At 39.0% G+C, this 25182-nt stretch overlaps 1 protein-coding gene across 1 annotated transcript in view; it reads left to right on the top strand.

Moving 5' to 3' along the window:
* DPH3 (diphthamide biosynthesis 3) overlaps window positions 1–25182 on the top strand; it is a 443914-nt gene that overhangs the window by 385315 nt on the left and 33417 nt on the right. The window lies entirely within an intron of this gene.

Genomic DNA, 25182 nt, shown 5'->3' with positions numbered 1-25182 from the left:
CTCAGGTCACTCCAGAACAAGTACAAATATGACTCTGTCATTGTCCATGTTGGTGTGAATTACCTGAGCCGTACCTCCCTGGACTACATGAAGAGAGACATGGAAGAGCTCTCTGATCATGTAGCCCAGGTCGGTATGACCCCGATCCTGAGTAGCATCTTGCCTTCAGCAAGAATGATACCACGGTATAAAGAAAAAAATCTCGATTTCAACAATTGGCTAAGTTTCTGGTGTCATTCAAAAGGGATCCAGTGTCTTTCTGCCCTGGATGACATGCTCGACAAGCCACGCTGCTTCACTAGAGATGGCTTGGACCTGTCACCCTTAGGCTTTCAAATACTTGCCAAGGCTCTTGCTACCCCCATAGTGCCTTTTTTAGGCAAGGCTCAAAAGACAAACACACCGCCGTAAATAGCACAAGTAACAAAAAACTGAGGGTAATGCTACTCAGTGCCAGAAGTCTAAACCTCAAAATTCACGCAGTCGAGGCACTCCCTCAGTATGGAGAAAATCGATATATGTGCAGTAACTGAAACCTGGTTTAAGGCTCCAGAGAGCACCCCAACACTACCATGCTACAACTCATACCATACATTTCGGCCACAGAACCCAAACCAAAATACAAAAGGCGGGGATGTATCCATATTCATCAAGGATACCCACACCTCCAGATTAGTGGCACAGCACGATGCTTCAGAGATCATCCACTTGCAACTAACAATGGGCAAAACTGCAATTCAAATTATAGCTTGCTACAGATCACCCACCATGTCCCAGGACCCCCATTCTGCATTTCTGGAAACACTGGGAAACATAAAGGTCCTACCAAACACCCTAATATTGGTGATTTCAATTACCCAAACATTAACTGTGAGAACTACTCAAGTACTAACTCCCTTGCCCAACTTTTCCTAGAATTTATAAACTCAAACACCCTGGCTCAACTGGTCAACACTCCCACCAGAGGTGACAACATATTGGACCTGGTCATCACCAACATGAGCGACCGGTGTTCCACACCAGAGGTCAACCCCTCGCTGGTTAGATCTGACCATAAACAAATCACTTTGGATATACATATTCCGCCCCCACCCCCGGACAAGAAAGCCACCATGAAAAATTTTTCAAAAGCAAACTTCACGTTACTTAAGACTGAGGTGGAAAGTTTAAAAGCCCCTATGCTGAAGGATAACACTGTCCAAGCTGCAAAATCCTTTACTAATGCATTCTATGGGCAGCTACAAGAATGCATGGATCGTGCCATCCCAAGCAAAACCAAGACTCACTCCTCCAAGAAAAGGAAACCAGTCTGGTGGACTCCTGTCATAAACAAATAGAAGGAGGAAACTAGTACAGAAAAGAGTAAAATCCCAAGAAGGGAAGACATCCCTGATCAGTATCAGCAAAAAACTACGATCCGTCATAAAATCATCCAAGGCGAGCTTTGAAAGAAAAATTGCCAAGGACTCCAAAGATAACTACAAGGCATTCTTTAGATATGTCAAGAATCTAAGTGACAATGCTCAGATCTGCTCGGAGTTAGTGCAGAATGGAGCAAAATACACTGAACCGACTGATATCGCCAACATCCTGGTAGACAGGTTCAGCACAAACTTCACCCCCCCTCTCCACCCCAAAAGGGCCCATACCCATACCAGAAGAATGTAGAGTCCCTGAAATTACAGACACTCAGGTTAAAACAGCCCTCTCCAAAGCCAAAAACTCAGCATCAATGGGACCGGACGGTGTCCCAGGCTGCATCCTACACAAGCTCAAAGACGAACTATCCCCTCACCTAAGCACACTGTTCAAACTCAGCTTCTCCACAAGCTACATACCCATAGAGTGGCGCACAGAAACGGTTATTCCGCTCCACAAAGGTGGATCCACAACAAACCCCGGGAACTATCTCCCTATAAGCTTGACTAGCTTGGTCTGCAAGACTGTGGAGCGCATCATCATGGAACTCATTAACAGAGACATTGGGAATCTCCAAACACTGGACCCTACCCAGTTTGGCTTGAAGGGCAGATCATGCCTCCTAAACCTGGTGGACTTCTTTGAGACCATTACCAAGGCTATAGACGAGGGAAAGGTGGTACACACAGCCTACCTAGACCTCGCTAAGGCCTTCGACACCATTCCCCATTCTGGTATTATAGACAAGCTCACCAGCCTGAACATAAACCCCTACGTCACAAGATGGGTTGCCAGTTGGCTCATGGACAGAACTCACATGGTGAGAGTTGCAGGGGCTAGGTCCATCTCTAAACCGGTTACAAGTGGTGTTCCCCAGAGCTATGTCCTAGGACCCCTCCTGTTCGGCATATACTTCTCAGAGGTACAGGCAAGCACAGGAGGACTATGGCTGACCAAATTCACAGACGACTGCAAACTAGGGGCTATAACTGACTCTCCGGCTGAAACAGACAACCTCCAAAAGGGTCTCACTGACATGGATACCTGGTGTTAAAATCATGGCATCAAGCTAAATGCCAAAAAGTGCATAGTCATCCCCTTTGGAAAAAACAAAGTACCCACAAACTACCACATAGGTGGTAGTCCCCTAAATATGGAAGATGTAATAAGGGATGTGGGGACCCAAGTAGATAGTAATCTCACCTTTGATAATCACATTGCCAAAGTGGTTAGAAAATCCTTCTACGTGGCCCACCTAATCACAAAATGGTTCGCATCCAAATCAAAAGAGGTCATTGTGCCCCTCTACTCATCACTCATCAGACCCATCTTAGAGTACAACTCCCCATTTGGGATGTACTTTATAAGACACCTGCAACAGCTGGAAGGACCACAGAAGTACCTCACCAAGAGGATCAATGGCCTCAAACAGATGCCCTATGCAGCTCGACTGAAAAAACTCCAGTTGTACTCGGTTGCGTACCGCCTACTCAGAGGTGATCTCTGCCTGACATACAAGGCCATGTCCAACCCAGAATTGATGGACATGCTCCACCTAAAGAAAACCTTATCCCCTCGAGCCACACGCTCTAGGGATCCAAACCTCACCACAACAATAAATAGGACATGCTGGAGGGATAGATTCCTGTCCCAGAGACTTCCCATGCTTTGGAACAAGATCCTAATCTACATTAGGCAGAGCTCCTTGCTAACACTCTCCAAAAGAAACCTTGACGAGTAGATGGGAAACAAAAAGTTTACCTCAGGGATCATTTCAGTGGCTCTGCTGGACAGAGGCACAGGGAACTAATCTAAGGGGACGGTGAAAGCCAACACATTTTGGCTAGGCTTATAAATGCCTTCAGGCAGATAGCCTAGTACCCACCTATGAACCTATAAGGAATGTATGAGATTGGGAAAAGGAGTAAAAAGAATAAATGAGAAATTCTATAGCAAGATCACATTTCCATTAGAGTGCGTTATAAAAATTAATCTGAGTAGTGGTTAGCTGTGAAAGAAAAATATAAAAAATATTTTCATAATGGCAGTCAGATGTAAGAAAAGTGAAAAAAAAATTAGAAAACAGTATATATGGATGTTTAAAGGATTTAGAAAGGAACAATAAAGAGTGATATGCGATAGAATGGAGAATTTATGAAATGAATAAGGGGAAAATTAAAGAATTATTATTTAAGCAAATATATACATGGTAAAAAAGAAATATAATATTATTTGAGTAGCATAGTTAAAGAAAATAGTATAATGAGAGAAATGAAAGATGATAGAAAGGTAAGAAGATATCGGGAACAAATTATGAATATCTTAATATATTATGTCAAGAAAATGTTTCAAAATAGAAAGAAAAGGTAAATAATGTCATGTTAAAAATGAACAGAACAAAAAAGTAAGGAATTGGAAAATTAGATTTTTTATATGAATCAGACAAGGTATTTAGACAAATTCATTTACAGTCATTTTCAGGATGAGATGGAATAGGATACCAGTTCTGTAAGAATTTTATGGATTGGCAAAAAAATACCCCTTAAAAGTTATGAATGGGTGGTTAAATGAAAGCTTTATGGATAATGGTTTATTTAGTGATATACTTAAATTTTGTATGGAAAAGGAATATAAAAATAAAATTGAAAATTGGAGACCTGTAGTATTGAGTAATACAGATTATGAGCTTTTTATGGAAATAATTCAGAAGAGAATGAAAAGTAACATGAACAGTTTTATGGAAGATAGCATATATAGTTTAAAGGGAAAGGGATGTCAGGAATATTATTCATAGTAAGGGAAATTGTGGATGAGATGAACAAAACTAATGAGACCAATATCATGATAGGAAATTTAAAGCTCTTGATACAGTACAACATAGACCTTTGTGGCTAATTAAGGAAGACTATAACATTAATAAAATTAAGAATGTATGTTCTGCTTATAATAAAAACAAAATAAGGATTTTAGTGAATGGATGGTTAAACAAATTTATATAAAGAATTGCATACATCAAGGATGTCCTATGAGTAGTGCATTGTTTGCTTAGTTGTGAATGTATTAGTCAGAGATGTAAATTTGCACAAGAGGTGCTACTAATATTAGTAATGAAGGGATTAAAAATTCCAGTCATGTTAACTTATGGAAATGATATTGCAGTGATTACAAGAATCAAAGTTTGGATGAAATAAGTTATTTATAAGTGTTTATTTAGGCATGACTTTAAATAAAGAAAAAAGTAAACGACTTGGTGATATAGTAAAGGTAGGAGGCATATCTTTCTTGATGAAATAAATCTCTCTGTTAGGCATAATTGGAGGTAACATTGTAAGTGATAAACAATGGAACAGTATAGTAGATGAAATTAAGGAGCTTTGTTGTTTTTGGAAAACATACAAACTGTTTATTTGATTAATTCAGCTATACTGGGAAATATTGCATATTTAGCTAATGTGTATATGTTGCCAATAATCTATGAAAAAGAAATGCTACAAGCAATTTGTTTCCCTTTATATGGGGTTCAAGATTGAATTCAACAAAAAGAGGAGTCTTATACATAGTCAAGGAAGATGGAGGTTTAATATTAATAAAACCAGTTGTTTATGCTGCTGCTTTGAATTTGTATGAAGTTTTGTTTTGGATAAATGATGCAAATGAAACGTTAGTAGTAAATTTACTAAATTATAAATATAAGCAACATTGGGTTATGTAAAAAAAAATCAAAAGAGGAAAAACATGCTTAAATGAAGTATTACAATGTTATATAGAAAAAATTATTTTATGGAAAATAAACACTGATGAGATAAAAAAATAAGAGTGAAGTGTGGTATAAAAATATGATACAATATTATGTTACTCCTTGGGCTGAGCTAGTGAATTAAAATGTTAAAGATATGTTTGGTATCTACTTTTCTGAAGTACAAGCTAACACAGAAGGTCTTTGGCTAACAAAGTTCACAGATGACTGGAAACTAGGAGCTATAATCGAAACTCCTAACAATGTGGACATCCTACAAAAAGGCCTCACTGAGACAGATGCCTGCTGTCAAAAGCCATGGCCTCAAGCTCAATGCCAAAAAGTGCATTGTTATCCCCTTTGATAAAAACTCTGTACCCATGAGCTACCGCATTGGTGGTAGTCTACTTAACACCGAAAGTGTCATGAGACCTTAGGACACAGATGGACAGTAGTCTCTCCTTTGATAATCACATCACCACAGTAGTCAGGAAATCCTTCTACGTGGCACACCATATCACAAAAATTTTCTCATCCAGGAAAAAAGAGGTCACTCATTAGACCCATTATAGAGTACAACGCCCCTTTTGGTATGTACCTCACAAGACATCTACAACAACTGGAAAGACCACAGAAATACCTCACAAAGAGGATTACTGGCCTCAAACAGATGCCCTACGCAGACTGTCTCAAAAAACTCCAGCTTTGCTCCATTGCATATCGCCCACTCAGAGGTAATCTTTGCCCAACATACAAAGCTATGTCAAACCCAGAGTTGTTGGACATGCAACACTTAAAGAAATCACAATCCCTCTGAGCTACACGCTCTAGGGACCTAAACCTTGTCACCACAGTAAACAGAACATGCTGGAGGGATTCCTGTCCCAGAGACTTCCCATACTCTGGAACAAGCTGCCTATCTATATCAAGCAAAGCTCCTCATTAGCACTCTTCAAGAAAAATTTTGATGATTGGATGGGAAATAGGAAATTCACTCTGGGGATTACCTCTGTGGCTCTGCTCGACAGGGGCACAGGAAAATAATTTTCTTGGGTGGCGAAAGCCAGGGTACCTTTTTGCCTAGGCTTATATAGGCCCTAGGGCCAATAGCCTAGTACCTACCTATGATCCTATATAAAAGTAAGAAAAGCATAATGTAATAAGCAGTAGAATGTCAAGATTTTTTTATGGAGATTAGTGATCAAAAAATTACCAGTAAAGGTAAGTATGTCACATAGAAAAATCAATGAAAGAGTTTGTATATATTGTGGTAAAGAAGAAACTATAGAACATGTTGTCTTCTTAAAATGTAAGGGTTGCAAAATTGTGGGAAAATTGTGAAAAGAAAATTTCTTTGGAAATATGAAGGAGGCAAATGAAATAAACATTGATATGATTATGTATGGATATTATAGACTTAAAAATAAAGAATATGCTAGTAAAATAGATAAACAGATTATTTTATGTTGTATGGACCCTTTGGAATGAAAGGCTAAATGAAATCATGTTGAATGGCAAATGGAGACTGGCTGTAATTCTAAGAAAAATTAGATGGTTGTGTAAAAAGGAGTGGAGTTCAAACAAGATAGTGAAGGTTTAACATAATAATGAAAAGCAAGATACCTATGATTATGCAACAGTAATGGAAAGGAATGAAAATTTGTACCCTGTATAAATTTGTAAATATTAAGCTTGTAAATAGTATTGTACATAATGTACATAAAGTTTTTTTTTTAAAAAAAGAACCCCTACTCTTTTCCACATTACAATAGGTTCTGGGGTAATCATGGTAATCATCAGTAGTGAAGGAGAGTTTTGCTGTAATATGAGAAAATGGAAATGCTGTGAGTAGAATTGAGAAGGGAACAGAACTGAGTGCTGTCAATGGAAGAAAGCAGTATTTTGGATGGAGATGAGAATGTTGCATTGTCGGGAAAATACAAGAGAATTGCAAACTCTGTTACTCAAGGAGTACCACACTTACTTATGATGGAGTTAGTTGGTGATTTGGAGATGCAAATTTTGTCAGAATGATGACTGAAAGTGAACCAGCTGATGAAATTCCTTCATAGTGGTCTGAAATAGTTCAAAGATCCTTTCCTGAGGAGAAGAGGATGATTTGACCCTAAATGTTTAATAAAGAGATGAATGTTGTGAGAAGGACTTTTCTGGACAGGGACAAATCGATGTAAAGGTTACTGAAAAATCATATGCTTCTTTTGCTGCAGAAACTAGGAATGCTGTTTAATAGTGAAAACAGGATCTACAATAAATAAGTTTTTAATAATTCATATAGAAAGTAAAAAAGATGATCCTTTAGACAGACATGTATGAGACAACATAGTAGTTCTGTTGGGAGTTTAGCCTGAATATATATGGGCTTTATATCCGCATTAGTATGGAAACTTGTGAATTAACATTAGAATTATGTGAAAAGCACAAAACTTTGTAAGAGCTTTTAAAGAGCAAAGGGAGAATGAACCATGGAATGCTTATATTATTAAAGGGTCAAGTGTGTTACTAAGAAAGAAAGTAAGTTAAAATTCTGTTCAGGCCCTTTGAAGTGACTGCTGGTGAACTGAAAATGTTTTTTCTAAGTAAATTTTAAAATGTTTTTGGTATTAAAGTTTGATGATAGAAAATTATGGAATGCTGAATGGGAAATGAATGCTGTCTGGATATAAAAAATGGTGAAATTATGCCTTCACCCTGTGTTGCTATTGTAAATGGGGGAAAGATTATGCTTAAGTACTGGGGTTAACCAAAGATGTGTTTTCGTTGTGGAACAGGGAATCATTTGATAAATGACTCTAGTACAGAGAAATAAGTCATATGTCAAATAACTGTAGGAAGTTTAGTAGATGATGTGGTAATACATATCATTGTTATGATTGTAAGGATGTAGTTGAAGAAAATGAGAATTTAAATAATGAAAATATTCAAAATCAGTATGATTTTGGAGAGTTGAAGGGTAGAGGTGGACACAGAAAGAGATGTAGAAAATTATGACAGTTTTACAGTTGAAGTTCAGAATCCGTAGACAGTTAAATCAAGGAGATAGTGAAGAACATGGTGAAGATAATGGAGAAAAGTTTAATGTAGAAAAGGGTAAGGAAAATGAGAAATAAATTATTGGAGAAATATGCAAATAAAGGAAAGGGCTAGTATTAATGAGTTTTTATTTTAAATTTTAATTGTTTAATAAATGAAACAAGAAAAAAGTGTTGTAAATGGTGTCAGAAGCAAACATGATGTAATCTGTTTTTCATTGTTGTGAGATTTTAGAATGAGAATATAAGAACATAGAAGAGTATATATGTTTAGGAGTTGCAGTATGCTTGAAAAAGAAACCTATTAAAATTCGGACCTTATAATAGACCAGGAAGAAGTATGATATATGATATTAGAGATTTTAGAAAAGTCTGGAGACTGATAAGTATATATACTCAGAAGTGTATATACATATACTCAAAAAAGTAAAGGAGGAGGACTGTTTCTGGAACTCAAAAAATAAGTGTTACCTAAGATGGATATTATAATGGTGGCCTGAATTGCAATAAAAGGTGTATGGGAAGATTGGTAAGGATGTTATAATATGAGGCAGTTATGAAAAAACAGTCAGTTGAAGTTGGGTATGAAAGGGGACTTTACATTTAGAAAGGAAAATTTGAAAATGTGGTTTATGTGAAAGAAATATTAGATAAAAATAAATATATTTTTCCTGGTCATTTGTTTATTGAGGCAGAACTAACAACTGAAGAAGATGAATGAAAAGGAATAAAATATTTTAGCTGGTGAAGTACAAAAGATAGTTTTTAAAGAACATGTTAGAAAGTTATGATAAAATCATTATACAATGATATGATCTGGAGCAGTGGTGATTGCAATATAAACAGCATTATAGTAGTGAATTTCTGAAATTGGAAAATTTATTTTGGAGAGTCAAGATATGTTAATGCAATAAATGACTCTGAGAAGCAACTGAAGGGGGTTGAAAAAGAAAAGACTGAAGGGGATGGAAAATATGTTAAAGGTAGAAAAATAATTGGAAATATGATTTGCAAGAAAAAGCAAAGGAGGTTTCAACATTTTTAGGGAAAAAGTAAAGAAAGATAATAGTAAAATTGGAAGAATTTGATGGGATGATGGATTTAGAGAAAATGAACTATGAAAGAAGTAATGAAGGGACTAGATATTTTAGTAGGATGTATGATGATGTTGAAAAATATCAGGTTAATATATGGAATCTTAGATAAATATATAAGAGTGATACAAAAGAAGCAAGAATAATATCATTAGAAATGAACCAATTGAGATATTGAAAGGAATTAAAAAATATAAGTATGCCAAGCCCAGTGGAATAAACTATAAAGAAACGAATAAAGGAAAGAAAAAATATTTCTGCAAATATTGCATCATTTGTTAGAATATGATGTTACCAGATGAGCATGTGGTGGTGGTAACATTATTTATAAAAAAGGGGATAGAAAGTTGAAGCAGAATTTGAGACTTAGTACATTAAACAGTGGCGACTATAGAATGTTTATGAACATGTTACAGAAGAGATTAGGTAGGGTTATTGATAGTAGAAGGTATATATGGTATTGAAAGAAGATATTCTAAAGATATGTTTACTGCTAAAGAAGTTCTGAGAAATACTTTACTTGAGGGGAATGATGTTATGATTATTGTCTGTGATACTGAGAAGGCATTTGATTAAATCATACAAAGTTTGAAATAATACTGCAGTATGGGTTGCATAAATATGCATACATTTAATTTAGATTGTTTATAGTAATGCTTGGAGTAAAATTTCAGTGAATGCGGTTTTAGTCTAGAAAAACATTGTAAAAAGCAACATTAAACTGGATTACCCTTTAAGTAGTTTGATTGCTTTAGTAGTTAATGACTGGTGAGTAAGGCAGTTAGATATATTAGAGAAGGGAATGTTAAACTATGTCAGAATATTAAAAATCCTGTATATTTAACATATGCAGATGATTTGGTTATTATTGCAAATGGAAAGGGAAGGATAAAAATGTATGTGGAATATAGAAATGTGTATCAAAAGTTGCTTTAAATATTAAAGAAAAGGTTTGGAGGTGTAGATAAAATGCAGAAATATATTTTTTAAATTCAGAGATAAAAATTCTGAGAATAAGATTTGGTAAGAAGAGAGCTGTAAAGAGTTGTAGGTTGCTATTTTGAATTAAATTAAAATTATTGTTAATATGAGGTAAATGATTTATATCAAAAAAGAAATGTATTTACTACATTCTTATATTTTGAGAATATTGGGGTATGAAGGGGGAGTATTTTTTTCCTGTAAGTTTAGAGAAAGAGTTACCCAAGATCTTATGTGATTTAATTTCAAGTTCCCGTTTAAATCCTGCAGAGAGAGGAATACAGTATTGTAATGTAAGGGGATTTGGGTATATTTATTTGCATATATTTATTTGGGTCTACCTGATAAAGCCGACACGCCAAAACACCGACAACAAAATAACCGACACAACAAAACCGAAATTACAAAAACACGAAACTTCACATGCCCGACAAACCACAATCCCGACAATCAACAAAACAAATACATTTTCCGAAAAATGCACACACAACACAAGCACACCAAACACCTTACAAACCTACACTAAACCTTACATACACAACTATCTGTGCACTAACCTTAACCCAAGCCCTAACCCTAAGGTCCATCACTATTGCACACTTACTTTACCCGCACCCTAACCCTAACTCACTTAATCCTCCCCTAACCCTAAGTTCCATCACTATCCCACACTTACCTTACTCGCACCCTAACCTTAACTCACTTAACCTGCCCCTAAACCTAAATTCCGTCACTGTCGCACACTTACCTGACCCGCACCCTAACCTTAACGTCTGTCACTATCACACACTTACCTTACCTGCACCCTGACCCTAACATCCGTCCCTACTGCACACTTGCCTTAACATGTCGGTGTTCTCAGCGTCGGGATTTTCAACTTTCGGTCTTCTCCATTGTCGATCTTCCGGTGTCTGTGTTCTCGTTGTCGGCATTTGAAGCTTTTGGTTAAATCAGGTAGACCCATTTATTTACATACAGTGGATATAAAAAGTGTACACACCCCTGTTAAAATGCCAGGTTTTTGTGATATAAAAAATGAGACCACAATAAATCATTTCAAAACTTTTCCCACCTTTAATGTGACCTACCTGTACAATTCAATTGAAAAACAAATCTTTTAGGAGAAAAAATATAAAAAATAAACTTACAATAAGCTGGTTGCATATGTGTGCACACCCTTAAACTAATACTTTGTTGAAGTACCTGTTGATTTAATTACAACATTCAGTTTCTTGGGTACACACTTGCCATCATTTAGAGAGACTCTGATTAACCCCAAATAAAGTTCAGCTGCCCTAGTAGGATTTTCCTGAAATGTACTCAATTGCCTGCTACATCAAAAGCCATGGTTCACAGAGAGCTTACAAAGCATCAAAGGGATCTCATTGTTGAAGGTTATCAGTCAGGAGAAGAGTAGAAAAAAATTTCCACAGCACTGGATATACCATGGAACAAAGTGAAGACAGTCATCAAAAAGTGGAGAAAATATGGGACAACAGTGATGTTGCAAAGAACTGGATGTCCCTCCAAAATTGATGAAAAGACAAGATGAAAGCTGGTCAGGGATGCTGCCAAGAGACCTACAGCAACACTGAAGGAGCTGCAGGAATTTCTGGCAAGTAATGGTTGTGTACTACATGTGACAACGATCTCCTGTAGTCTCCATATGTCTGGACTGTAGGGTAGGGTTTCAAGACTGAAGCCTTTTCTTAAACAGAAAAACATACAGGCCTGGTGGAAATTTGCAAAACAGTACATCAAGTCTCCCAAATGCATGTGGGAAAATGTGTTATGGTCTGAAGAGACCAAGGTTGAACTTTTGGGCACAATTCCAAAAGGTGTGTTTGGCACAAAAACAACACTTTGCATCACAAAAAGAACACCATCCTCACCGTGAAGCATGGTGGTGGCAGTATCATGCTTTGGGTTGCTTTTCTTCAGCTAGAACTGGGGCTTTAGTCAAGGTGGAGGGAATTATGAACAGTTACAAATACCAGTCAAGTTTGTCCCAAAACCTTCAGGCATCTGTTAGAAAGCTGAAGGTGAAGAGGAATTTCACCTTTCAACACAACAGTGACCACAAGCATACATCCAAATCAACAAAAGAATGGCTTCACCAGAAGAAAATTAAAGTTTTTGAATGGCCCAGCCAGAGCCCAGACCTAAATCCAATTGAAAATCTGTGGGGTGACCTGAAGAGGGCTGTGCACAAGACATGCCCTCACAATCTGATAGATTTGGAGTGCTTTTGCAAGGAAGAGTGAGCAAATATTGCCCCGTCAAGATGTGCCACACTGATAGCCTCCTACCCAAGAAGACTGAATGCTGTAATTAAATTAAAAGGTGCTTCAACAAAGTATTAGTTTAAGGGTGTGCACACTTATGCAACCAGCTTATTCTACATTTTTTATATTTTTCCCCTAACAGATTTGTTTGTTTTTCAATTGAATTATACACGTTATAGGTCACATTAAAGGTGGTAAATGTTTTGAAATGATCTTTGTGGTCTCATTTTTTTTATATCACAAAAACCTGGCATTTTAACAGGATCCCTTCAAGTCTTCCTTTCTGAATGCTCCCATCGAAGCTTCGTCCCTTTTTGGCTCCAAAGTGAAGGCCAGTCTAGCCAGGTGCAAGCAAGACGGAAAAACCCTGTCTGCCGTAGGCGTATTGTTTTCCAACCCTCAGTGTACCTTCTCTAGGAATCAGAGGAGTGTAAAAATGTGGCATAAGAAATCTCAGGGTCCTTTCCGTGCCTCACGTGGTGGTGATTCTCCCAGAGACAGAGGTGCTTCAACAAAATATTAGTTTAAGGGTGTACACACTTATGCAACCAGCTTATTGTACGTTTTTTATTTTTTTATATTTTTCCACTAACAGATTTGTTTGTTTTTCAATTGAATTGTACAGGTTATAGGCCACATTAAAGGTGGGAAAAGTTTTGAAATGATTTATTGTGGTCTCATTTTTTTATATCACAAAAACCTGGCATTTTAACAGAGGGGTGTAAACTTTTTATATCCACTGTAAATGTTAAAACTGTAGTTTTTGTTTTCAATTAATTTTTTTTAAGATTGTAAAATTGTTCTTAAAATGTTTTTGTAATAGTTTGAAGCTTTCCTCCCGGTTCTCTGCTGAAAATGAGCACCTGCCTAGTTGAACTTTCCTTGTAATCAAATGTTAGTAAATAAAATAAATAATTAAAACAATCAATCCCATCCAAGACCAAGGTAGGCATGACAGAGATGAAATATTAAGGTCATATTATTGACAAGCAGATTGTTAGACCAAAGAAAGAAAATCCAGAAGCTCTGAGAAACTAGCATGCTCGTGACGCCAATGGACAATTGAGGGCATTCTTGGGGTTAGCTGGGTGCTATGTAAAATGTGTACCTCATTTTGTATCAGTGTGCATCATTTGCATTAGTCAAAGGGAAGATGCCTCCAAAGTTGAAATGGACACTACAGGCAGGCAATTCTTTTAATTTGAATGCAGTGTTCACAACATGCATTAGTAGCCTGGTTGATTTCAGCAGGGTGTTTGTAGCATATAGTGAGGGCTCAGAGGTAGATTCAGGGGCAGTACTATCACTGACCTTTGAGGGAGCAGAACATGCTATGTTTCTTGTGTGGAAACTTTGAGTAGAAAAGAAACCAGGTGTTCCACTGTTGAATGCCAGAGCCTGAGAATCAAGTGGGCATTATCTTCATTTAAGCACTGTATTCTCAGAAAAAAAAAAAATATGCTGGTTACAAAGCATTGACCCACTGTTATGGCCGAATAGAAGATAGGATGGGTCTTTTCCTTGTGGCCTTTCAGAATGACAGTGAAGCACGAGTCATGCTCAACCCACTGTAATGCATATCGTGTGTCTGGAGTTTGTAGCCCATCTGTTGGTCTTTAAATCAAGAGTTTCAATTTTGGAGGAGGGAGTGTTGTTATAACTTCTAGTAATTCTTACCCGAATGGTGTATAAAATTATGTAAATATTTGTAAATGTAAATAGAATATCTGCTTTAAAGCATTATCTAAATAGTTATACATAGAACTGTTGTTTTAAGGAGGCATTTTTATGTGTTTGGATGAGACAATTTTTACATGGTACAGTTAATACTCAGTTAATATAAACAAATGTTACATACAAGAGAGCGCTGCCACCATCTAAACTCAGAGAAAGTTGCTACTGCTAGAGTTTTGATGCCCTGAATATCTATTTTGTTTTTTATGCTGCAGTAAGGAAAAACAACTTTAAACCATTCTGAAAAAACCTGGACATTCTTCCTGTAGAAGAATGCAGAAAAGAGACATTCTATGACCGAGATCTGATCTATGGAATGTGATTACTGCCTTTTTCTAATGCAGAAATTAATTGTTAGGCTGTTTTAAGAAGTAACGGTTGCCCTATTTGTGTGAGCACTGCAGGACTAAAAAGGGCTTTTCCTTTTGTTCAAAATGTTACGTTAGTTCACTTGGTTGTATAAGGAGGACTCTACCACTGTCTTGGATTTTATCATAAAATAAAGCTGAATAATTTTTGATAATTCTTGGACTTCTGGTGCATTAATATGCAACAGTGTAGACACAAGTGTGAGTGATATATTCTTAAATATAAATATGCATGTGTAGATGTAAATTAATTTGTGTATATACGTATATGCACGCATTTGTATAAATATATACATATAGGGCAACAGAGAGAATTGTGTTATACCAGCAGTCATTGTTACCAGTTCTTCAGTTTTTAAAAAAAATTATTTACAAGGGAGCATTTAACAGTTCAACATGACAACATGGGGGCATTAACTTTGGAAACATTAGAATGTATTGCGATGTGAATTGGACACTCTAAATTGGCCCTAGACGTGAGTGTGTGCCTTCTGTGGAAGGTTGGGTGCCGGGCTGGCAACTCCGCACCGTAAAACTCCACTGCCAATCATGAACGGACAGGTGATCTGCTGTGGAGACCCCTAACCGGGAAAAAGCCGAAAGAAGAAGAAGAATGTATTGTGATTAGCCAATGGGCAATTTAACTTTTTGTTGATTTTCTGTGCCTGTATAAAGCATGTTTAATTTACACAGAATTTACCAATACTTGGCACCACATTATTGAGATTTAAGTGTATGTGCTTTAATTCAACTCCATCCAAGCTAGATAAGGAACTCCGCATAACTGAATTGCATTTTTTCTTGCTATTTCAAAGTGCTGTTATACTACTGCATTACAGATAAAAGTCCACAAACGAAACACCAATGAAAAAGTCAAGATAAAAAACAGCAACAGTTGAGCAAAAAAAACCTTTATCAAGAAAACAAAGCTCTCAGGTTAAGAAACCCTTTCTCAATGTATAACATTATACATTGAGAAAGGGTTTCTTAACCTGAAAGCTTTGTTTTCTTGATAAAGGTTTTTTTGCTCAACTGTTGCTGTTTTTTATCTTGACTTTTTCATTGATGTTTCGTTTGTATACTACTGCATTACCCAGTCAGTTTCTGCACTTTTACATACATTAAACTACTGTTGTAATCTCACTGTATTAAGTGCCCTTTTGCATTTATTTTAAAAGTGTTTGTTGGTATTTTGCTGTTGCAGTTACTGATTTCCTGCACTTGGGTGCCTTTTTAGTTATTTTACAGTTAGAAAAGTTAGGTCTGAACTATACTGGGAGTAGAGAGTAACCTGGTCTCTTCTGAGTTTGGGAATCACTGAGAAAACTTTAGTGTGTGTTGTTGTGATTATTTTCCTTGTTTGTTGATTTGAGGTTAGCAGTGCCCTGTTTAGACTCAAACACTTAGAATCCAACTTTCTGTATGTAAAAAAAAAAAAAAAAAAACAGATATTTCCTGAGTACATTGTTGCGCAGTGAGCACCTGGTTTGCATGACGAGGAGCATTACTGTGTGAGACCATATTAAGATTGTAGTCTTCCCCTAAATAGCAATCAAGCAAACCTGCTGTAAACTGCAGTATTACCCTGTTACTGTGGTTTGCACACAGAGGAGCATTGCTCTAGCAGTCTTATCTTAAACATTACATTTAAATGAAATATGACCCAAGTAAACCTATTACAGATCCCGCCATACAGCTTACTATAATCCATGGAGTAAACATTTGAAGCCATAAATAAGTCCTTTCTTCCTGTGTCTAGACCATGGGCACCTCAAGACAATAACAATTGTCGAATGTTTACTGACAGTCACCTAATTCGTAATCTGATGCATCATGCGGGAGATGCAAGTGTACACGATCACTGGAGAGAAGGCTGTCACATACAGCTGCTACAATTACCAAACAGGTTGTCATAAATACACACCACATTTCTACAGATCACTCATTCTAAAGACCGAGCACATAGACTCGCATGTATTGAGGCTCTCAGAATAATCTACCCAAGCCTCAAAGGTCTCCTAGGTGCAGCTTTAACAATAGGAATCTTCAGCAACCCTACAGACGAGACTGGTTAAGCAGTATGACACACTTGAGCTTATGCATGTCCAACTCACAATAAACAAAGTCCAATAAGATATCATTACATGCTGTAGGTCCTTTACTATGACCGAGGACACTCGTATGGCATACTTGAACGAACTGGAGTTGCTCTGCATTGAACTCAATGCTTTACTCCTGGATGACTTAACTCAACTGTAAACTGGGAAATGTACACAAATTCCAATAAATATGCAGGCCTAGAGATTCACAGACTTTAACAACAAAAATGCTCTGGACCAACTAGTCTGTACACCCACTAGTAGTGTTAACATCCTTAATCTGATCCTAACAGGTGTGGAGAACTTTGCACACACCATTGTTTAATGTCCTTGCTTGGCAGGTTGAACTGTAAAGCTGTAGCTTTTGAAATTAAACTAAAACCTATGACCGCCTCTATCCTTTGAGCATTTAGCAATTCCAAAACAAACCTGCAACTACTGAGTGTTACCCTGGAAAATGTTTGAGAACCCAAACAGTATGAACTCTGCTGCCTATGCAGAATTGTTTAAAGAGACCCTTTACCATCATGTTAAGAGTTGCATTGAGGCAGCTGTATGCACCTGAAAAAAAGCACAGGACTAACTCGCAAGTCGCCATGGTAGAATCCCAACAGTAACAAGTTGTATAACAAAGGAAAGAAAACCATTCTCAAAACTAGGAAGAGCAATGTCCATCAAGGCAAGAAACCCTGCCTCAAACTAAGCAATCTGGGAGGCTTGTCAAGTCCACAAAAGTGAAATTTGAGGTAAAGATAGGCTCATAGGCAAAGGACAGTCACAAGAGTTTTTCAGCTATGTCTATAACCTCAGAAGTAATGCACAACATTGTGGTTAGCTAATTGTAAGAGTTGTAAGATACAGCAAACATTCTAAAATACATAAATTTATCTCCAGTTTCACCTTGCTATTCCCTGACACCTCTCCAGAGATGCACTCAACCATAACCCCTCAGCTGTCACTAGAAAATCAGTATGCTGTCCATGGCAAAAACTACTGCATCTGTGGGACCAAATAATATCCTATGTTGCCTCCTGAATAGAATGAAACATATTGAGCCTTGTAAAAAAACATGTCCAATTTTAGCTTACTTACTGGCTTTTGCCTAGCAAATGGAGGTTTGCAAAAGTTATCCCTCAGCACAAGGGCAGGCCACCTACTGACCTTTTTAACTAAAGATGTAAATTTGAGTAGACCATACAACTAGCAACAATAAGAAAATCAAGACCACTGGTTCAGACCCAAAAGTATTTTATTCTCTAGCGCCTCGGTACAAAACCTTCCAGGAGTTACCTGTAAAGTTGAGCAGTCTGATATGCAAAGCCATTGAAAGAGTTATCATGAATATTATAAAGGAAGACATAAGAAACCATCAGATGTTCTTCTGTTCATATGTTGCAGTATTCCAGACATGGAGTCCACCTCTGGCTGACTCGTATGTCTGGCCAGTATGCAGAAGTCTAGTGCTACTGTAAAATATGTGCAACTTCACACAGTGAACAAATCCTATGTCTGTCTCAAAATGACGCTGGGTAAAAGCTGATGTTGGCACACACCAGACATCAGAACTTTTCTGCCACTAGTCAGATTGTCTGCTTAGGTTGTCGCTCATAAGACAAGTTGCGAATTTTGTTCAGGTAAGTGCCCTGTTGGGTTTTTTTCTTTATTACCTTTTTGCTACTGTGTTTTTTTGAGGTTACATGTCAGTGTAGAAGGCAAATTCCACATAAGGACTCTCACAACCTTTGTCTGTTTTGCCTCGGCCCTAACCACGACCATACTTCTTGCTCTATTTGCAAGGCTTTTGTTCCTAGGACCCCGCTTAGCCAGTTAGCTTCTCTGAATTTATACCTAGAAAACCAGTGCCTTAAACGTCTCACGCATCTTTGCTACTGTGTTTTTTTGAGGTTAGATGTCAGCTAGGAAGGACAAGTGTCAGTGTGGAAGGCAAATTCCACATAAGGACTCTCACGACCTTTGTCTGTTTTGCCTCGGCCCTAACCATGACCATACTTCTTGCTCTATTTGCAAGGCTTTTGTTCCCAGGACCCCGCTTAGCCAGTTAGCTTCTTTGAATTTATACCTAGAAAACCAGTGCCTTAAACATCTCACGTGCCATATGGAAGATATGTTGCACCCTTCAGGTGAGCCACAAACTAAGAAGGTCAAGAAATGTAGGCCTGATTTACACACTGCTCCCTCTTGTCCAGACTTCTGTCCCAAGGCTGATGTCTTGGAGACCATTCTGGATTCAGTAGGCACTCCTTTGACGGGTACAGGAGTGGAGGCCGTGAAGGACCCTACCAGCATGTCCTCAGGGGAAATGTAAGCATCTGTCTTGGACGTTGGGGAGGAACCTCAGCTCATTGCAACTGAAGGTCCACATGGCCACAGATCATTGTGAGAGAAGATGTCCCTACCAATATTGTGGGGTGTAGACCCCATGTGGATGTTCCTAAAAAGAAGCAACTTAAACCTAAACATGTTTCCCCTGCCCCTCAGGAACAACCAGCAGATTGGCAGGCCTTTTCCCAAGGCCTGTTCAATGCCTTTATGGCCCTGAGACAATCATCAGCTCTCTCTCTCTCTCTCCCTTCTCCCTCCTTTCCCCCTTCTACACCACAAAAGAGGACTTCTGAGTAGTTTTCTTCAGATGAAAAGGATTCTTCTGTGGACGAATCTTTGGCTTACTCAGCCCACATTTCTTCTCCTTTGGGTTATGCGTCCCCAGAAGAAGAATCTAATGGCTCTATTTCCCCTGGAGAGGCTATCTCATTTGGGGAAACCATTCTTAAAATTAGGTAGTTTTTCAAATGGGATAGAGAGTGTCAGACATCCAAAAATGTACTATGACCTTCTGCAGATGGACTCCCCTTCCCCATCTGCCATACCTCCTGTTCTTCCAGCCTTCCTGGATGCCTTTGCTGCAGCCTCAAAGTGCCCTGATTCACATCCTCCAGCCCCCAAAAGCCTGGTAGATTTTATAAAGTGCCGGAAGATTCCAAATTTCTGTTCAAATGTCCCTCTGCAGACCCTGCTACCATTTCAGTATCTGTGGACAAGGCCTCCAAGATGTTACCATCCACTTCCCTGCACCCCTCATATAAGGAGAGTAAAGTTATGGAGTTTATACATCAGCTACTCTAACTTTCAGGGCCATTAATTACCAGACCCATATGACCAAGTATTCATTGGCCCTTCTCTCGGACACTGGTACTACTGTCTGTGCTCCCTGACTCTCCCACTAAGGCTAAGCTTAACTCCGTCTTTAACTTCTCCGCTCAGGTAACATGGCATTCCATAAAGTGTAGCTGTGATGCTGTGGAGGCATTAGCTAGAGCAGCTGCATCTGAATCATCCTCAGCAGATATTCCTGGCTCAGAATATGACCTTTGCTTGATGACATTAAAGCAAAAATCATGGATGCCCCCCTGGACAACAAGGCATTATTTAGTACTTCTCTGCAGAACTGTAAGTCTTTACAGGAGAAGGGCAGGGAGCTGCAAGATCTGAAACATATTTTTCTTTTCCCAGTGCCTAGGTCTCAGAGTAATTACCCTATCAGGACCACTTTTGCAAGGAAGTCTTTTGGGCCCCAGTCTTTGAAAGGTAAAAGAAATGATAGGAAAAATTTTCCTTTTAATCTTCCCACCTTTTTCCCTTCTCAGTTTTCTGGTGAGAGGATTCTATACACTTTAGATGTGCACAGGCAACTCAGATAGTATCTGGATAAAACCAAACCAATTGGGAAATGTGACCGCCTTTATCACCCAAGGGCCCTGGACAAGCCTGTTTCCAAGCAGACTATTTCCAAAACCATTTCCTTCTGTTGTGTATCACATGGGAAAGAATCTCCCCTCACCTTCTAGGGCACATTCCACTAGAGCTGTGTCTTCCTGTGGTGCCTTTTTGGGCTTAGACACCTGTTCTATCCTAGAAACTGCTACCTGGTCTTCTGTTCATACTTTCATGAAATATTATAAGTTAGATGGCATTTCTAGGTCCAGAGCTGGTTTTGCCAGGGCTATTTTGTAGGAGTTTGTGGAGAATGTTACTGCTCCTCTGCGCAATTCTGCTTCTGCATGAACTTTGGTACTCTCTCTCTTGTTACGAGTACTGCAACATGTGAATAGAAGGACATAAAATAGTTGGGTAAAATCTTATCATAACCATACATGTCCTTCTTTTCTGTATGTTGCAGTATTGCCCCCCACCCCCCGCCTTCCTCCTGATGCTTGCCTGGCTTCTGGTGGCATGTTTCCTCACCTAGGATCAGGATGGTGCTTTTTCTGCAGCATTGAGTTCTGAGGTCTGGTATGTGTCGACATCCACTTTATACCTGACGTCATTTTATGGCCGACATAGGATTTGTTCACTGTGCGACGTCACATGTACCTTACAGTAGCACTAGACTTCTGTATACTGTCTGGACTTACGAGTCAGCCGGTGGTGGACTCCCTCATGTTATGAATACTGCAACATATTGAAGAGAAGGACATCTATGGTTATGGTAAGATTTTGCACAACTATTCTATCTAACTCAGTCTGGTTTTGTCAAAGGCAGATAGTGCCTAATCAACCCGATAGATTTTTTGGAGAAGATCACCAAAATAATGGCTGAGTACAGAAAAGTACACACACTGACTATCTTGACCAGGTGAAAGCATTTAACAGTATACCCCAGTCAGACTTTGTTGGCAGACTCACAAAACTAGGAGTAAATCCCCCCTATGTCAACCGTTGGGTAGCCATCTGGCTGATAGATGAGACATAGGAATTCAGGATAAGGGACTTTACATCCACAGAAAGGCCATTCACTAGCAGAGTCCTTCAAGGCTTGGTGCTAGAGTTGCTCCTTTTTGGCACCTACTTTTTGGAAGTCACAACTAATGTCAGTAGTCTCTGGGTGACTGTTTACAGATAAGTGTATGCTCTGCAGAATCACAGAATCCCCCAAGGTTAAATGGGATCACAGAATTCTGAAACATTCAACTCTTGGTCAGTTTTCCGTAGGTGTGTACCTTTTGAACTCCACGAGGTAGACCTCCACATCATCTCTCATCTCTAGTATCTGTAGAGTGCCAGTGGTATTGGGGATTACCAGTAAGATAAGTAAACTTCACCCCCCTCTCACCCCCCAAAAGGGCCCATAACCATACCAGAAGAATGTAGAGTCCCTGAAATCACAGACACTCAGGTTAAAATAGCCCTCTCCAAAGCCAAAAACACAGCATCAATGGGACTGGACAGTGTCCCGGGCTGCGTCCTACATGAGCTCAAAGACGAACCAACCCCTCACCTAAACACACTGTTCAAACTCAGCCTCTCCACAGGCTATGTACCCATAGAGTGGCGCACAGCAACGGTTATTCCACTCAACAAAGGTGGAGCCACAACAGACCCCGGGAACTATCGCCCTATAAACCTGACTAGCTTGGTCTGCAAGGCTATGGAGCGCATCATCATGGAACTCATTAACAGGGACATTGGGAACCTCCAAACACTGGACCCTACCCAGTTCGGCTTTGTTAAGGGAAGATCATGCCTCCTAAACCTGGTGGACTTCTTTGAGACAGTTACCAAGGCTATAGACGAAGGAAAGGTGGTACACACAGCATACCTAGACCTCACAAAGGCCTTCAACACCATTCCCCATTCTGGTATTATAGGCAAGTTCACCAGCCTAAACATAAACCCCTATGTCACAAGATGAGTTGCCAATTGGCTCACGGACAGAACCCACATGGTGAGAGTTGCGGGAGCTAGGTCTGACTCTAAACCAGTTGCAAGTGGCATTCCCCAGGGCTCAGTCCTAAGACCCCTCCTGTTCGGCATATACTTCTCAGAGGTACAGGCAAGCACAGGAGGACTATGGCTGACCAAGTTCGCAGACAACTGCAAACTAGGGGCTATAATTGACTCTCCGGCTGACACAGACATCCTCCAGAAGGGTCTCACTGAGATGGATACCTGGTGTCAAAATCATGGCCTCAAGCTAAATGCCAAAAGGTGCATAGTCATCCCCTTTGGAAAAGACAAAGTACACAAAAACTACCACATAGGTGGTAGCCCCCTAAATATGGAAAACGTAATAAGGGATCTGGGGACCCAAGTAGATAGTAATCTCTCCTTTGATAATCACATTGCTAAAGTGGTTAGAAAATCATTCTATGTGGCCCACCTAATCACAAAGGGGTTTGCATCCAGATCAAAAGAGGTCATTGTGCCCCTCTACTCATCACTCATCAGACCAATCATAGAGTACAACGCCCTATTTGGGATGTACCTTATAAGACACTTGCAACAGCTGGAAAGACGTACCTCACCAAGAGGATCACTGGCCTCAACAGATGCCCTATGCAGCTCGACTGAAGAAACTCCTGCTGTACTCGGTTGCATACCGCCTACTCAGTGGTGATCTCTGCCTGACATACAAGGCCATGTCCAACCCAGAATTGATGGACATGCTCCACCTAAAGAAAACCTTATCCCCTCGAGCCACATGCTCTAGGGATCTAACCCTCACCACAACAGTAAATAGGACATGCTGAAGGGATAGATTCCTGTCCCAGAGACTTCCCATGCTTTGGAACAAGATTCCAATCTACATTAAACAGAGCTCCTCGCTAACACTCTTCAAGAGAAACCTTGACGAGTGGATGGGAAATAGAAAGTTTACCCCAGGGATCACTTCAGTGGCTGTGCTGGACAGAGGCACAGGGAACTAATCTATGGGGGCGGCGTAAGCCAACATATTCTGGCTAGGCTTATAAATGCCTTCAGGCAGATAGCCTAGTACCTACTTATGAACTTATGAACCTATAAGATGCAAGGCTGGTTCATGATTAAGGAAACCTGCTTTTGTAGGATAAGTAAACGTTGGTCAGTAGTTACATTTTTTTCAGGGAGGCAAAGCTGGTTAAAATTCACTAATGCCATAGGGTAATCTTTTCAGTTTGCACAGAACTTGGAAGGTACACTTCAGTACATGCAAAGTGTTGGCTTCACCAATAGGGAAAAAAATATATGCTTTATTAAGGACAACCCCTTTTCAGTGCCGCAAGGATTATTTTCCAGACCAAATCCTTGTATGGGCAGTTCTTTAGCAGCCATTCAAAACAACCTTCTTTCTTGCCAATGATCTTTTTGACTAGAGCAACTCTATGTATGGGTACATGGGTTTAATGGTCTTCCAGTTTTATCAGAAGAGTTTTTATGTAGTACCTCAGATGTTGCTGCCTTTTAATATTTAGTCTGTAGGCTTATGTCTTTTAAGCAGTCAGCCAGTGATTGATACTAAGGCAGAGCTTGCATTATTCTGCAGTAAGGAAAACTGACAGAACGAGTTAAAAATCCTAGTGAGAAAATACCAGTGTAGTATTTTACTGTACCAGAAACAGTTTTGCTAAGTTCTTCATGTTTAAAACAGTTTTGTTTACAAAAAGAAAAATGAAAAGTTCAGCTTTTTCCAAAATGTGGGGAATATCAGAAATGGAGGGGGTGGGTTATCATAAGGTGCTCCACCACACAAGAGTGGAGAACAAAGCAGAACTTTAGCAGTAGTTCAGTCTCCTTTTGCAAGCCGATATTTCATGTAATTTAACAACTGTTTTGTCGCTCGTCCGTTTCTAGTATAGATGACAAACAGGCGGGTAGTTCATTTATATGCTTTATTACATAGAAACACATCAGGATGGATAGCAGCATTACAAAATGTACACGAACTGATTAACTGACAGACTACACAGACATACATGCTTACGTCTCAACAGCTTACTACAAAATGGCAGTCAGGCTCACACATGCTCAGTATTTATACACTTGTGCAAGCCCCTAGAAAGCTTCTTAAAGGTATACATACATATTGATCTACATCCTCCCTCTTAAATAGATTGCCCTCAATTAAATGACATTGGAATAAGACATGCAATAATATAGACATTAGAAACACACACAATGTTCCTGTCCAAGTTGCCGTGTATCTGAAACATGGTCTGGAAATGCAACCTGATCTGGTAATGCAGTAATCAGAAATGGGTTTCGCAACAGGGACAGTCTTTGGTGAACAACTCGTATCAGGAACTTTGGGATTCATCTCAGGAATAGGGATATTCACTGGAACGCTAGATAACTTTACTCTGAGAGTCTTTCTCACAGGCTAGGTGTTGTGAGATAAGCTTGGACACTGGCATCAAATGTTTCCAATTCTCCCTAAACTCTTCTCTTTGTGATTCCACTATGTAAGATCTTGGATCTGGACACTTTTCACAACTACGGTCCGATCATAGCCTTTGCACATTTGCATTCTCACAGTCTCCTTCACGTAATGGATTGAATGGTTTGCTGGATTTATCATAATAAGACTTCAGGCCAAGGTCCTTCGTTAACAGATGGCCTTTCATTGATCTGTTATTCTTAG

This window comes from Protopterus annectens, chromosome 5.part0, assembly GCF_019279795.1.
Source record: "Protopterus annectens isolate FY-2018-M chromosome 5.part0, PAN1.0, whole genome shotgun sequence".
In the NCBI taxonomy this organism is placed as follows: Eukaryota; Metazoa; Chordata; order Ceratodontiformes; family Protopteridae; genus Protopterus; species Protopterus annectens.
The sequence above is the reverse complement of the archived record's forward strand: the minus strand, read 5'-3'. Positions and strand labels throughout refer to the sequence as shown.